This window comes from Nerophis lumbriciformis, linkage group LG02 (assembly GCF_033978685.3).
Source record: "Nerophis lumbriciformis linkage group LG02, RoL_Nlum_v2.1, whole genome shotgun sequence".
Classification (NCBI taxonomy): Eukaryota; Metazoa; Chordata; class Actinopteri; order Syngnathiformes; family Syngnathidae; genus Nerophis; species Nerophis lumbriciformis.
In genome coordinates, this window is record NC_084549.2 from 69,901,229 (window position 1) to 69,917,599 (window position 16,371).

Here is a 16,371-nt window from a genome sequence, read left to right on the forward strand (position 1 = left end):
TTTACACATATACACACACATAACACTCATCTACTCATTGTTGAGTTAAGGGTTGAATTGTCCATCCTTGTTCTATTCTCTGTCACTATTTTTCTAACCATGCTGAACACCATCTCTGACATACTTCCCAACCTTGAGACCTCCGATTTCGGGAGGTGTGGGTGGGCGTGGTCGGGGTGGGAGGGGGCGTGGTTGGGGGCGTGGCTAAAAGGGGAGGAGTATATTTACAGCCAGAATTCACCAAGTCAAGTATTTCATATATATATATATATATATATATATATATATATATATATATATATATATATATATATATATATATATATATATATGTATATATATATATATATATCAAATACTTGACGTTCAGTGAATTCTAGCTATATATATATATATATATATATATATATATATATATATATATATATATACATACGTATATATATATATTTATTTTATTATATGTATGGATATATGTATATATATATATATATTAATTATGTATATATATATATATATATATATATGTATATATATATATATATAAAATAAATACTTGAATTTCAGTGTTCATTTATTTACACATATACACACACATAACACTCATCTACTCATTGTTGAGTTAAGGGTTGAATTGTCCATCCTTGTTCTATTCTCTGCCACTATTTTTCTAACCATGCTGAACACCCTCTCTGATGATGCATTCTGATTTGTCTCCTTGTTGTGTGCGCAGTTGTGCCGTAGATGTTATTGTCACATATGCATGTACAGTAGATGGCAGTATTGCCCTGTTTAAGAGTGTCACAACATTGCTGTTTACGGCAGACGAACTGCTTTACGGTATACAAAAACGTGACTGCTGTTGTTGTGTGTTGTTGCCGCGCTCGGAGGACGTTGATGAAACTGCCTAACAATAAACCCACATAAGAAACCAAATAACTCGCCCTCCATCATTCTACAGTTATAACGTGATTGGGCAGGTATGCTGTTTATATTGTGGGAAAGTCACTCAGGTCCGCCTGAATTTCGGGAGATTTTCGGGAGAAAATTTGTCCCAGGGAGAGGCGCTGAATTTCGGGAGTCTCCCGGAAAATCCGGGAGGGTTGGCAAGTATGCGCAACAACGTGGATCCAACGTTGGACATCAACATTGTCTCAATTGACTATTTTGCAGCGTGCATGCATACTCAACGTTGTTTCGTGGGTTTATATTCAATACAAAGATCAGCATGATTTGATGTAAAAAAATCCAGTCACATAAATTCAGTGTCCTATGGAAGGGTTCATAATAAAGACACAAGTCGAAATGATGTGGTGAGGCAGGGGGGCAAGTGAGTCCTCCTGCAGCCAGGAGGTGGTGTAAGAAGACGGGCTGGGTGGGGGGTCTGCAGGCTCCACTGAGGCTGCCATAACGCGCGTCAGCTCGGGCAGGAAAGCGCATCCTCACCGGTGTCAACCCCATTTCATGCTGCTTCTTTTCGCACAGGACACAAGCACGCACACGCCATCGGGAACCGAAGACGCATCACCGGATGCGGCGAGGTGACGTGACGTTCCACGGTAAGATGCGCACGTCCACGCAAAAACAATTGGCTCTTCTTTTTTTTTTTTGTTAGCCCCCTTTTTTTTTTTTTTTAAGGATGTTTGTGTCTGTCTGGTGGCCACATTGCACCGCTGGAATCCTCCGGTAGTGTCAAGACGGATGTTGTCATCTCCACGCTGCCATTCCTCCAGACGATGGTGAGGGTGATGATGGTGGTGGTGAGGAAGAGGACGGCGTGCAGGAAATAGGTTAGTGGAGCAAATCAAAGGCATCAGCAATGCAATGCAATGTTGTAAGTAAACAAAACATCTAGATAATATTAGGGGGCGTTGAGAGTGTGTGTGTGTGTGTGTGTGTAAGACTGTAACACTGGTCTAGACAGGAGTGTGTGTGTGTGTGTGTGTGTGGTGTAGTAGTGTGTGCACACACCACTGAGGCCTGCAGGCTGCATGCAAAACATAAACATGACAGGGTTGGATTTTTTGAAATGTTCAATGCCGTCCAGGGGCGTCACTAGCTTTTAAGGACAGGGGGGGCTTTGCAGAGGTGTGGACTCGAGTCACATGACTTGGACTCGAGTCATGAATTTGATGACTTTAGACTCGACTTGACAAAATGTAAAAAGACTTGCAACTCGACTTAGACTTTAACATCAATGACTTGTGACTTCACTTGGACTTGAGCCTTTTGAATTGACATGACTTGACATGACTTGCTACTTTCCCCAAAACCCAAAGATGAAAAAGTTATTCGGGAGCGCTCCGTATTTTTCATTGTGTACTTGTCTATCAGCGTTGCGTGTGTCAGCTGGTGTGCTCTCAGTACAACAGCCAATCAAATTAGATCTACTCTGTTTTCATCACACAGCATTCATCCAATCAAATTGCAGGAAGAAGACATGTCCAAACCACACGCCAGTGAACAAAAAATGATACCTAAAATAATTTCGTTTGGGTATAAAAATTACGAGGTGGTCAACACAAAACGGTTTGCAGTATGCAACACATGCGGTTCGAAAATGACTGATGGAGAGGCAACAACTTCCAACTTCGTCCGGCATTTGAAGTTGCACAAAGAAGGGTAAGTTTTGAATGTAAGATAACGTTTATTGGCTAAGTAACGTGACTTTTATTTGCTGTGTAGTTAAATCAGTGAGGCTGTAAACTCACTGCTAACGTTATAACGTTATTGCAAACACGGGAATCTGTTGCAGTTCACTACCTTATTCATACTTTTTGTTCAGTGATTTTTTTTAAGCAGGGTTACGTTAGTCAATATATCACACGTAACGTTAGACGGCGGTCAGCAGCACCGCGTATTTTAGCCACCTAAAAAAAGACAAAAATAGTAAAATAAAGGTCAGTTAAAATGTATACTATATTATGAATATGTGTACCGTTTTAGCTAGCTTTCTGACATACTGTTGGTTGTTTACCTCAATGGTCCCCAACCACCGGGCCGCGGCCCGGTACTGGTCCGTGGATCGATTGGTATCGGGCCGCACAAGAAATAATTTTTTTTTTTCTCTTTTTTTAATTAAATCAACATAAAAAACACAAGATACACTTACAAGTAGTGCACCAACCCAAAACAACTCTCTCCCCCCTTTTGTTCTGGGCATTGAACATGAAGACTCTTCCTTCACTGTTCCGAGTGGCCATGAGAGTCTTGGCAGTGCCTGCCTCCAGTGCTCCAGTGGAGTGAGTTTTCAGCCATGGTGGCATCATACTACGCCCCCATCGTGCACAAATGACTGACAGACTCTTGGCTAATTTGGTCTTTTGCAGATGCAATGCAGCATAGGGCCCTGACATATAAAAAGTACAACTTTTTTGTTATGTTCACGTATATGTCATGTTTTTTCAATGTTAACACTTTTGTACAAATAAGTACATTTGCACTTTATTTTTCAATGTGTTTGTTCTGTAAAGGAATGAGTTAATGTTTAAAATGACTGGTTAATAGTGCTATTATAAAGTGCAATGTCAGCACAATTTTCTTTCCTGCAATTTAAAATGCACTTGTTTTAATAAATAAATACAGCGTTTGAAAAGCATACACAATCTGTGTTAATATATTAGTCTGTGGTTAAAAGGACTTGAAAGGACTCGAAACTCAAAATGCAGGACTTAGGACTTGACTTGAGACTTTCCAGTCTTGACTTTGGACTTGACTCGGGGCTTGCCTGTCTTGACTCGGGACTTGACTCGGACTTGAGGGCAAAGACTTGAGACTTACTTGTGACTTGCAAAACAATGACTTGGTCCCACCTCTGGGGCTTTGCCCCCAGGAGATGCACAGGATGCACAAGCACAAAACTTCACAAACGGCTAACAAAGACTTAGAAATTATTCATTGTTATTATTATTATTTTTTTTAAATGCACGGGACGAAATGAAATGCTGGCTTTTAACCATATATTTTCTTTTTCTTTTTATGTATTTATTCATTTTACATTTTATATTAAATGTCTTGGCTTTTCCTCCCTCTGAAAATCCTATTACCGTATTTTCCGCACCATAAGCCGCCCTGGGTTATAAGCCGCGCCTTCAATGAACGGCATATTTCAAAACTTTGTCCACCTATAAGCCGCCCCGTGTTATAAGCCGCATCTAACTGCGCTAAAGGAATGTCAAAAAAACAGTCAGATAGGTCAGTCAAACTTTAATAATATATTAAAAACCAGCGTGATGTGGGCGCGCATGGAGTCGTATATCAACATGGACGGAGCTGCGTGAAAAAAGCCACCCGGCCCTCTTCGCGTAAACTTACCTTAACCACTCGCTCATCTTTTCTTCATCCAACCATCCCTTCGAGTTAGCTTTTATGATGACGCCGGCTGGAAAGGTCTCTTTTGGCAAGGTCTTCCTTTTGAATATCACCATGGGTGGAAGTTTCTGGCCATTAGCATGGCAAGCTAGAACCACAGTGAAGGACGACTTCTCATTCCCTGTGGTGCGAATATTCACCGTACGTGCTCCCGTTGTATCCACAGTGCGGTTCACAGGAATATCAAAAGTCAGTGGAACCTCGTCCATGTTGATAATGTTCTCTGGCCGGATCTTTTTTTCAGCTATCTTGTTTTTACAATATGCACGGAAAGTAGCCAGCTTTTCTTGAAAGTCTTTAGGCAGTTGCTGTGAAATAGTAGTCCGTGTGCGGATGGAGAGATTGCGTCTTTTCATGAACCAGAAACCTGTCGCTTAGTAGGAGCCATTTTGTGGTCTTTACAGATGTAAACACACAAAGGAAATGAAACGTAATATCCGCGCCCTTCTTCTTCTTCTACGCGGGCGGGTGGTTGCTTACAGTAAAAGAAGAAGCGCTTCCTGTTCTATGGGGGCGGGTGCTTACCTTGGCGGTTGCTTGCGTAGAAGAAGAAGCACTTCCTCTTCTACGGGGAAAAAAGATGGCGGCTGTTTACCGTAGTTGCGAGACCGAAACTTTATGAAAATGAATCTTAATATTAATCCATATATAAAGCGCACCGGGTTATAAGCCGCACTGTCAGCTTTTGAGTAAATTTGTGGTTTTTAGGTGTGGCTAATAGTGCGGAAAATACGGTAAATGTTTAACAAGCCATCCTATAATAATAAAACAGCTATTAATGGAACAATACAATAAAACAAATATATTTAATTATGTTTTTTTTTTTTTCATTATTTTAACAATAGGCTAATGTATATTACTTTATATAGATTCTACAAGAAACACAAAACTTAAAAAAAATAAATGATTTACAATCGCACACACAAGGTTTTGTGCAACTTGTCAAAACTTGGGTGTTTGCTTTTCCGCGATGCAACGGAAAGTTGGCACGGGCGAGATGGGAATTAAGGTACATGATTTATTTAATATATAATAAAAAAGTACAAACGAAAAAGCGCGCACAGTGGCGGAGAATAAACTATGAACAATTAAACAAAACATAAACTGTGGCTTGATAAACAAAAACTTACTTGGCATGGAACCGGCATGAACAAAGAGCAGCAAGGATCATAAGGGTGTGCAGAAGCATATATGGGGTGAGGTCGTCAGGACGAACAACAGAAAATGAATGAACTTAAATACTATGGACATGATTAGTGAAAGCAGGTGCGTGACTCAAAACGTGAAACAGGTGCGTGACGTGACAGGTGAAAACTAATGGTTGCTATGGTGACCAGACAAGGGAGTGAAAAGACAGAAACTAAACAAAACATGACTTAAAACAAAACATGATAATACAGACATGACACAACTTCACTCATTGTAAAGGAAGATAATGTGCTTCGTACACCTGCAGGACCGCAAGCAAGGCCGCGGAGAAAATGCGGCCTGGAATTTGAGTGATGTGGGCATTTTCTATATGAACAAGTGGAATGGATTGGATACCGACACACTAAAGGGGCTCTTTACCTTACGCTACGAAGTGAGGGGAAACTGAGTGAATAATAACAGGTTATATGATTATTTATTTAAACTCATATTTGGGCCACTTTATAATGAATATGTCGGCATTTATTTGTAAAAAAAAACAAAAAAAAACACCAAATTATTTAGGGGGGCTTAAGAATATTTTAGGGGGGCTTGAGCCCCCCTAAAATAGGCCTAACAACCCCAATGATGCCGTCCTCGAAACATTGCAGGCACAAGACATCGATACAACGTCGATTATACGTACGTGTCCTTTAAAAATTGTTGCATTGGAGACGACGTTGATGTCCCAACGTTGGATCCAAGTTAAGTTCAAGTTTATTCACAATACCATATAACAAATACAATAGTAGTAAAATATCATCATTTAAAGATGTTGGTACGTGAAAGGGTCCCCCAAATAAGCTAGAAGAAGCTTTTGACAGGGGGTCCAGAGGATAGAATATACATGAAATGATGGAATGATGGAACATGGTAGCAAGTACAACAACAAAAAACAAAACAAAAAACAACGCTATATGATTAACACAAGATAATAGTACTAAAGCAAGCATACACATACATACATACATTCATTCAACCATGCAAATCCCAACAGTAGTCTACCCTACATGAGGCATTAAATATAGGTGGTTAATAGATAAGTTTTTAGTTTATTTTTGAAGTTGGAGAATGGATACAGCATCTTGAGGCTCTCATTAAGCCGGTTCCAAATCTTTGGTCCCCTGCATACAACACTTCGAGCGGTACAATCCAGTAAACGATGTTTCCCTGATATCAAATCTAAGTTACGAGTGTTGTGGGCATGCTGGGGATGGTAGATAGGAACCAAGCTACAGAGCCTTAAATTCAGCCTGTAAATGACTTGATAGGTTAAACAAGCATTTTGATAAATATTGAACTCTGTCAGTCTTAAGAGATGATAATTATGGAATAGATGTCGAGTGGGGGCATTAAACTTGGACCATGACAGGGCCCGTATAATTTTCTTTTGCATAGATTCTAATTTGTGGAGGTAGGTAGGGAAGGTGTTACACCAGATGACATTACAGTAGTTTAGATGTGGTTCAAAGAGAGTTTTATATAGTGTGAGTAGAGCATAAAGAGGAAGATAATGACGAAGGTGAAAGAACAGGCCAACATATTTGGATAATTTGTTTAACAGATGGCTAATGTGACATTTGAAATTGAGGTATTCGTCAATGATGACCCCCAGGAATTTTGTGGAGTACACTCTCTGTATTTCCTGCCCATTGATGTTGATATGGCAGTGCTCAGTATTTGTCCGGTTTTTATTAGAACGAAATAGAATAAAATTTGTTTTATTTACATTAAGTGAGAGCTTATTGCATTTGAACCAGGAATCTACTTTCACAAGCTCTGAATTGACAGTTACTTGTAGATCGTGTAGGCTCCTGTGTGAGGTAAACAAATTTGTATCGTCAGCAAAAATTATTTTATGAAAAGTTTCGGAGGAGTTTACAAAATCATTTATGTATAGGATAAAAAGGAGAGGCCCCAAGATGGATCCCTGGGGAACCCCATAATTTATGGTCATACAGGGTGAATTGTGATCATTGACGCATACACATTGCTGCCTTCCGTATAGGTAAGAGCGGAACCAATCGAGAGGTACCCCTCTGACACCATAGTGATATAGTTTATACAATAAGATCTCAAAGTCTATTGTGTCAAAGGCCTTGGATAGATCCAAAAAAATGCCAATACCGCATTTTCCTTCTTCAATACAGTCATTGACCTTTTCCAAAAGGTCGAGTATAGCCATACAGGTGGTGCTTTTTTTACGAAAACCATATTGGGAGGGGACAAGGATATTTAGTTTTTCCAGAAAGCCATTCAGTCGGTTATAGACCACTTTCTCAAATATTTTTGAAAATGTTGGTAAAATTGAAATTGGCCTATAATTGTTCATATTATTTTTATCACCTGATTTAAAAATTGGGATTATTTTTGCCACTTTGGACATTTTGGGTACAATGCCAGCACTAAGTGACAGGTTTATACAGTGACAGAGAGGATTTATGATCACATTTGCTATGGCTTTCAAGATTTTGCTACATATCCCGTCCACTCCAGCTGTATGTGATGACTTTAGGTCCATAATGATCGTATAAAGCTCATTGATGTCGGTTGGCTGCATGAAAAGGGAGCTAGGGTAGCTGCCTGATAAAAATTCTTTAAAGGAATACCCTGGAGGTTGACCTATTTTACTGGATAGGTTTTCCCCAATAGAAGCAAAAAATGTATTAAAACTATTGGCAAGATCAGCCCTATTTGACCCTGTATCCGGAACAACAGGGGCCTTATGTCCCTTGTTGAGAACAGTATTCAACACGTTCCATGTTCTCCTACAATCCCCCTGCGATGCTTGTAATAGTTCAGAATAATAGTTGCGCTTACTTTTCCTGATAATATGAGTTAATTTATTTCTATAATTTGTGTATTTTTCTTTGTTGACAGTAGTAGGGTTCGAAATATAACATTTGTAGAGTTTATTCTTTTGTCTGATGGACTTTAAGATCCCCCTTGTAATCCAGGGATTTTTTTCTGAGGTATGATTTTTGATAATTTTTTCAGGGATTGTTTCCTGAATAGCATCCTGAATCATTTTAATCAGATGTTCATATGCAGCATCAGGACAGGTGCAATTAAACACAGAGTCCCATTTCCTGGCAAGCAGATTATTATTTAGGTGTAGTAGAGTTGTATTGTTGAGTATTTTGGTTTTACCTTTAGGAGGTGGGGAGGAGGGAGTTTTGCCAGAGTCAAAGAATAGTATAATGGGAAAGTGGTCTGTGATATCGGATTGCACCACCCCTGTCACGAGCTTTGTATTACGGATGTTAGTAATAATGTTATCGATTATTGTTTTTGAGGCATCTGTGACTCGAGTGAACCTATTGATGGTGGGGAAGAAGGAAGAAGAATGTAACGTGTTGATAAAGTTCAGTTTTGCTCCATCGTCCTTGGAAATATCAATATTAAAGTCACCAAGAAGGATGCAGTTTTTGTTTAGTTTATTTAGACTGAGTAATAGTTCATCCAATTTGGAAAGAAAAGTGTCAAGAGGTGAGTCAGGAGGACGATAGAGTACTCCAACAATTAACTTTTTTCCTTTGTTGTTGATCTCCATGAACAAGGATTCACAGAGATCATCTTCTAGGGTGATGTTACATACTTTGGCATGAAGAGTGTTCTGGACATAGAGGCACACACCTCCACCTCTTCCACTGGGTCTATTTTTTACATGTAAATTGTATCCATCCAGTCTAAACAGATCAATATATGAGGAATCAGAAAGCCACGATTCACTACAGGCAATAAAGTTAAACATACAGCTCATATTGGAAAGTAGAGAGACTAAATCAGTGTGATGTTTATTCAGGCTTCTAATATTCAAATGTAAAAATGAGTAATTATAAAGATCATATAAGGACTTTAATTGCTCAGGGTCATAGACATTGCAGTTTATATTATTCTCAATACCAATGCAGTGCTGTAAATCTCCAACTGTGTCAAGGTCTTCAAAACCCATAAAATAATATATGAAAGTAGTCAGGTTTGCCTGCTGGGATGGCATTCAAATAGTAAATACTCATACATGGACACTCCCATTCACACACACTCGTACCATACATACTGGAAAAAGCTGCTTCCATTTAGCATAGGATCGCATCAATCCCCTTCAATGTATGAATATGACATGACATGCCGAGAAAATAAACATTCACGCACCTCCCCCAACCCGCCAACGACCCACCAAATGTCACTCGTAGTCACCCCGATGGGCGTATGAGTCCCACGAAAACGTAACATTTCTTACCAAAAAGGAGAGGTCCCAACTAACAGTCAGGTTTTGGACCAGTTCCGAGGCACATCAGCGCCACCCCGCGGGGTAAAAAGAAATTACGGCCAATACGAGACCAAAACAATAACAAGAATGTCACGTGTGTATCAAAGCCAGGTGTAGCCTGCTCTAATTTCACTTCAGAGAAAGCCAAAACATCAACAAACGCTGTGAACAATATGAGGAACATCAACGCGTGGGATTGTACATATTGACTTTAAAGCGCAACGTGAAGGCGTGGGCTGGTAGATCAGTTAGGAGAGATGTATGTTAATGTTAATGTTACTCTGCTCCGAGAAAGTTATGGTGTGTTAGCTGGCTAGCTAACGTTAGCCTTACCGTGTAGCAAGTCACGTTAGCCGTTTGCCGCCTCAGTAGCTGGCTCAACACCCAAGTTGCAGCTCGCAGCCCGGGTCGCGATGAATGCCTTAGCCTCATCAAGTTGGTGGTTGGGAATTGACCGAATTCCGATGGTCAAATCAACGTTACAACCGATAACGTTGGTTGAGATTTTGACCGCTAGTCAATGTTAAGGAGAAGGTCGCAACCCAACATTGGATAAAGGTTGTCAAAAAGCATGTTGTGTTGGTGTTGAAGAATATTGGTTACAAAATTACTCAAATTCAATGGTCAAATCAACGTCAGAACGCAACATTGATTAAACGTCCTCAAAGTTGTTTCAACGTTGTATTTGTGTTGTAGAATATTGGTTGGGAAATGACTAAAATTCAACGATCGAAACCCAACATTGATTAAACGTCGTCAAAACTCATGTTGTTTCAACATCGTATTGGTGTTGAAGAATATTAGTTGGAAAATGACCAAAATTCAACGGTAAAATCAACATCAAAACCAAACAAGGATTAAATGTTATTAAAAGCATGTTGTTTCAACGTCGTATTAGTGTTGAAGAATATTGGTTACAAAATTACTCAAATTCAATGGTCAAATCAACGTCAAAACGCAACATTGATTAAACGTCAAAACGCATGTTGTTTCAACGTTGTGTTTGTGTTGTAGAATATTGGTTGGGAAATGACCAAAATTCAATGGTCAAATTAACGTCAGAACCCAACATAGAATAAACGTCGTCAAAAAGCCTGTTGTTTCAACGTTGTATTGGTGTTGAAGAATATTAGTTGGAAAATGACCAAAATTCAACGGTCAAATCAACGTCAAAACCAAACAATGATTAAATGTTATCAAAAGCATGTTTTTTAAACGTCGTATTAGTGTTGAAGAATATTGGTTACAAAATTACTCAAATTCAATGGTCAAATCAACGTCAAAACGCAACATTGATTAAATGTCAAAAAGCATGTTGTTTCAACGTTGTATTTGTGTTGTAGAATATTGGTTGGGAAATGACCAAAATTCAATGGTCAAATCAACGTCAGAACCCAACATTGATTGAACGTCTGCAAAAAGCATGTTGTTTCAACGTTGTATTTGTGTTGCAGAATATTGGTTACAAATTGACCAAAATTCAATGGTCAAATTAATGTCAGAACCCAACATTGAATAAACGTCATCAAAAAGCATGTTGTTTCAATGTTATGTTTGAGTTGTAGAATATTGGTTGGGAAATGACCAAAATTCAATGGTCAAATTAACGTCAGAACCCAATGTTGATTAAACGTCGTCAAAAAGCATGTTTTTTCAACGTTGTATTTGTGTTGTAGAATATTGGTTACAAATGACTCAAATTCAATGGTCAAATCAAAGTCAAAACACAACATTGATTAAACGTCAAAAAGTATTTTGTTTCAATGTTGTAGTTGTGTTCGAAACCATGTGTTAATCACAAAGATTATTGTGTATTTTCGGTAGAAAATGGATGGATGGATGAACTTTAGGCTTAGGCCAGGTTGATTAGAGAAATAAATACTTGCCAAATATACTGCATAAGAAAGGAGTCGTACTCATAAATGACTGATGAAAAATAAATGTACATACAATATGTTGTGTTAAAATAAATCAATTAAATTAATTGCAAATACATACAATTATGTTGTGTTAAAACAAACTACAAACGCCCAAAAGCAGTGAAGTTGTCACGTTGTGTAAATGGTAAATAAAAAACAGAATACAATGATTTGCAAATCCTTTTCAACTTATATTCAATTGAATAGACTGCAAAGACAAGATATTTAATGTACACACTGAGAAACTTATTTTTTTTTGCAAATAATCATGAACTTAGAATTTAATGGCAGCAACACATTGCAAAAAAGTTGTCACAGGGGCATTTTTACCACTGTGTTACATGGCCTTTCCTTTTAACAACACTCAGTAAAGGTTTGGGAACTGAGGAGACACATTTGTGAAGTGGAATTCTTTCCCATTCTTGCTTGATGTACAGCTTAAGTTGTTCAACAGTCCGGAGTCTCTAGTACCCGCACTCTTTTACTATGAAGCCACGCTGTTGTAACACGTGGCTTGGCATTGTCTTGCTGAAATAAGCAGGGGCGTCCATGGTAACGTTGCTTGGATGGCAAGATATGTTGCTCCAAAACCTGTATGTACCTTTCAGCATTAATGGTGCCTTCACAGATGTGTAAGTTACCCATGTCTTGGGCACTAATACACCCCCATACCATCACACATGCTGGCTTTTACACTTTGCGTCGATAACAGTCTGGATGGTTATTTTCCTCTTTGGTCCGGATGACACGATGTTGAATAATTCCAAAAACAATTTGAAATGTGGACACGTCAGACCACAGAACACTTTTCCACTTTGCATGAGTCCATCTTAGATGATCTCGGGCCCAGAGAAGCCGGCGGCGTTTCTGGGTGTTGTTGATAAATGGCTTTGGCTTTGCATAGGAGAGTTTTAACTTGCACTTACAGATGTAGCGACAAACTGTATTTAGTGACAGTGGTTTTCTGAAGTGTTCCTGAGCCCATGTGGTGATATCCTTTAGAGATTGATGTCGGTTTTTGATGCAGTGCCGTCTGAGGGATCGAAGGTCACGGTCATTCAATGTTGGTTTCCGGCCATGCCGCTTACGTGGAGTGATTTCTCCAGATTCCCTGAACCTTTTGATGATATTCTGGACCGTAGATGTTGAAATCCCTAAATTTCGTTGTTCTTAAACTGTTTGACTTTTTGCTCACGCAGTTGTGGACAAAGGGGTGTACCTCACCCCATCCTTTTGGAAAGCTGTTTTTATACCCAATCATGGCACCCACCTGTTCCCAATTAGCCTGCACACCTGTGGGATGTTCCAAATAAGTGTTTGATGAGCATTCCTCAACTTTATCAGTATTTATTGCCACCTTTCCCAACTTCTTTGTCACGTGTTGCTGGCATCAAATTCTAAAGTTAATGATTATTTACAAAAAAAAAAAAAGTTTATGAGTTTGAACATCAAATATCTTGTCTTTGTAGTGCATTCAACTGAATATGGGTTGAAAATGATTTGCAAATCATTGTATTCCGTTTATATTTACATCTAACACAATTTCCCAACTCATATGGAAACGGGGTTTGTATTATCAAGGGAGCCTTTCTAACACAACCAAAATAAAATTGTGTAAAAAAAAAAGATGCAAGGAGTGTCGGCTATAATAACTGTTACCTCATTCATGAATTATTAAATGGCCATTACCTCATGTACCACATGACCTTCACTTCCTGTCTCTGATTAAATGGCCCATTTTACAAAGCTACAGTGTCCCTTTTTAGAACGGCGTCGGATTGCACGACTTGGCCCACTTCCTGTCAGCCTCGGGAATACAGAACATGAACTATAATGTTAGACACCACTTGGGTTTTTTTTTTTTTTACTGTCCCTAGGATGTTAAATCCACCGGAGCCACAACTCCGCTTATTTTTGATTCGCATGGACAATAAAGGACGTAAAGTAAGTAACCGCGGTCGTAACTTTCAATCGTTTTATCGGAGCAGGTTTATCACGTCGCTCGCCACGAAATGTATCATTTGAGAAGACTCGCGATCAGTCATACGGATAGCGGATATGTAATATAAGCTAACCTAGCTTGATGTTGCCGTTGAAATGGGACTGTAAGGTTAGCATAGGTGGGTAGTCGCCAAAAAATTGTACTCAAGTAACAGTACCGTTACATTAAAGCACATAACACTTTACCACTATGCATCAGTCCATCTTAGATACGCCCGGGGCCCAGCGAAGTCGGCAGCGTTTCCGGGTGTTGTTTTTTTTTTTTTTTTTTTTTTTTTTTTTCCCGGGTGTTGTTGATAAATGGCTTTGGCTTTGCATAATAGAGTTTTAGCTTGCACTTACAAATGTAGCGACCGACTGTAGATACTGACAGTGGTTTTCTGAAGTGTTCCTGAGCCCATGTGGTGATATCCTTTACACACCGATGTCGTTTTTTTTTATGCAGTACCGCCTACGTGCAGTGATTTCTCCAGATTCTCTGAACCTTTTGTTGATATTATGGACCGTAGATGGTAAAATCGCTAAATTCCTTGCAATAGCTCGTTGAGAAATGTAGTTGTTAAACTGTTCAACATTTGTTGACAAAGTGGTGAATCTCGCCCCGTCCTTGTTTGTGAACGACTGAGCATTTCCTGAAAGCTGCTTTTATACCCAATCATGGCACCCACCTGTTCCCAATTAGCCCGTTCACCTGTGGGATGTTCCAAAATAAGTGTTTGATGAGCATTCCTCAACTTTCTCAGTCTTTTTTGCCACTTGTGCCAGCTACCGTTAGATTAAAGCAGTGCTGTGCAAATATTTTGTGTTCCACCCCCCCCTCTGCAGTCCACAGGACACTTTTCCACTTTGCATCAGTCCATCCTAGATACGCCCGGGGCCCAGCGAAGCCGGCGGCGTTTCCGGGTGTTGTTGTTTTTTTGTTTTTTTTCCGGGTGTTGTTGATAAATGACTTTGGCTTTGCATAATAGAGTTTTAACTTGCACTTACAGATGTAGCGACCGACTGTAGTTACTGACAGTGGTTTTCTGAAGTGTTCCTGAGCCCATGTGGTGATATCCTTTACACACCAATGTCGTTTTTTTTTTTTTGATGCAGTACCGCCTACGTGCAGTGATTTCTCCAGATTCTCTGAACCTTTTGTTGATATTACGGACCATAGATGGTGAAATCCCTAAATTCCTTGCAATAGCTGGTTGAGAAATGTTGTTCTTAGACAATTTGCTCAGGCATTTGTTGACAAAGTGGTGACGCTCGCTCCGTCCTTGTTTGTGAATGACTGAGCATTTCCTGAAAGCTGCTTCTATACCCAATCTTTTTTTTTTTTTTTCCTTTTTTTTTCCGGGTGTTGTTGATAAATGGCTTCGGCTTTGCATAATAGAGTTTTAACTTGCACTTACAAATGTAGCGACCGACTGTATATACTGACAGTAGTTTTCTGAAGTGTTCCTGAGCCCATGTGGTGATATCCTTTACACACCGATGTCGGGTTTTTTTTTATGCAGTACCGCCTACGTGCAGTGATTTCTCCAAATTCTCTGAACCTTTTGTTGATATTATGGACCGTAGATGGTAAAATCCCTAAATTCCTTGCAATAGCTGGTTGAGAAAGGTTTTTCTTAAACTGTTCAACAATTTGCTCACGCATTTGTTGACAAAGTGGTGACCCTCGCCCCATCCTTGTTTGAGCATTTCATGGAAGCTGCGTTTATACCCAATCATGGCACCCACCTGTTCCCAATTAGCCCGTTCACCTGTGGGATGTTCCAAATAAGTGTTTGATGAGCATTCCTCAACTTTCTCAGTCTTTTTTGCCACTTGTGCCAGCTACCGTTAGATTAAAGCAGTGCTGTGCAATTATTTTGTGTTCCACCCCCTCTCTTCAGTCCACAGGACACTTTTCCACTTTGCATCAGTCCATCCTAGATACGCTCGGGGCCCAGCGAAGTCGACGGCGATTCCGGGTGTTGTTTATTTTATTTTATTTTTTCCGGGTGTTGTTGATAAATGGCTTTGGCTTTGCATAATAGAGTTTTAACTTGCACTTACAAATGTAGCGACCGACTGTATATACTGACAGTAGTTTTCTGAAGTGTTCCTGAGCCCATGTGGTGATATCCTTTACACACTGATGTCGTTTTTTTTTTATGCAGTACCGCCTACGTGCAGTGATTTCTCCAGATTCTCTAAACCTTTTGTTGATATTATGGACCGTAGATGGTAAAATCTCTAAATTCCTTGCAATAGCTCGTTGAGAAATGAAGTTGTTAAACTGTTCAACATTTGTTCACAAAGTGGTTAATCCCGCCTCGTCCTTGTTTGTGAACGACTGAGCATTTCCTGAAAGCTGCTTTTATACCCAATCATGGCACCCACCTGTTCCCAATTAGCCCGTTCACCTGTGGGATGTTCCAAATAAGTGTTTGATGAGCATTCCTCAACTTTCTCAGTCTTTTTTGCCACTTGTGCCAGCTACCGTTAGATTAAAGCAGTGCTGTGCAATTATTTTGTGTTCCACCCCCCCCCTCTTCAGTCCACAGGACACTTTTCCACTTTGCATCAGTCCATCCTAGATACGCTCGGGGCCCAGCGAAGCCGGCGGCGTTTCCGGGTGTTGTTGTT

At 39.6% G+C, this 16,371-nt stretch overlaps 1 protein-coding gene across 2 annotated transcripts in view; it reads left to right on the forward strand.

Moving 5' to 3' along the window:
• The first annotated feature begins 1,407 nt into the window (after positions 1-1,407).
• The window catches only part of LOC133611274 (receptor-type tyrosine-protein phosphatase epsilon-like), a 117,224-nt gene continuing 102,260 nt past the window's right edge, over positions 1,408-16,371 (forward strand). Inside the window, exons 1-2 of one of the 2 annotated variants that reach the window (XM_061967983.1) lie at positions 1,408-1,559; positions 1,639-1,790. The gene's annotated coding sequence lies outside the window, so the exon portion shown is untranslated. The remainder of the gene's footprint in view (positions 1,560-1,638; positions 1,791-16,371) is intronic. The other variant, XM_072911981.1, reaches the window with a different exon arrangement.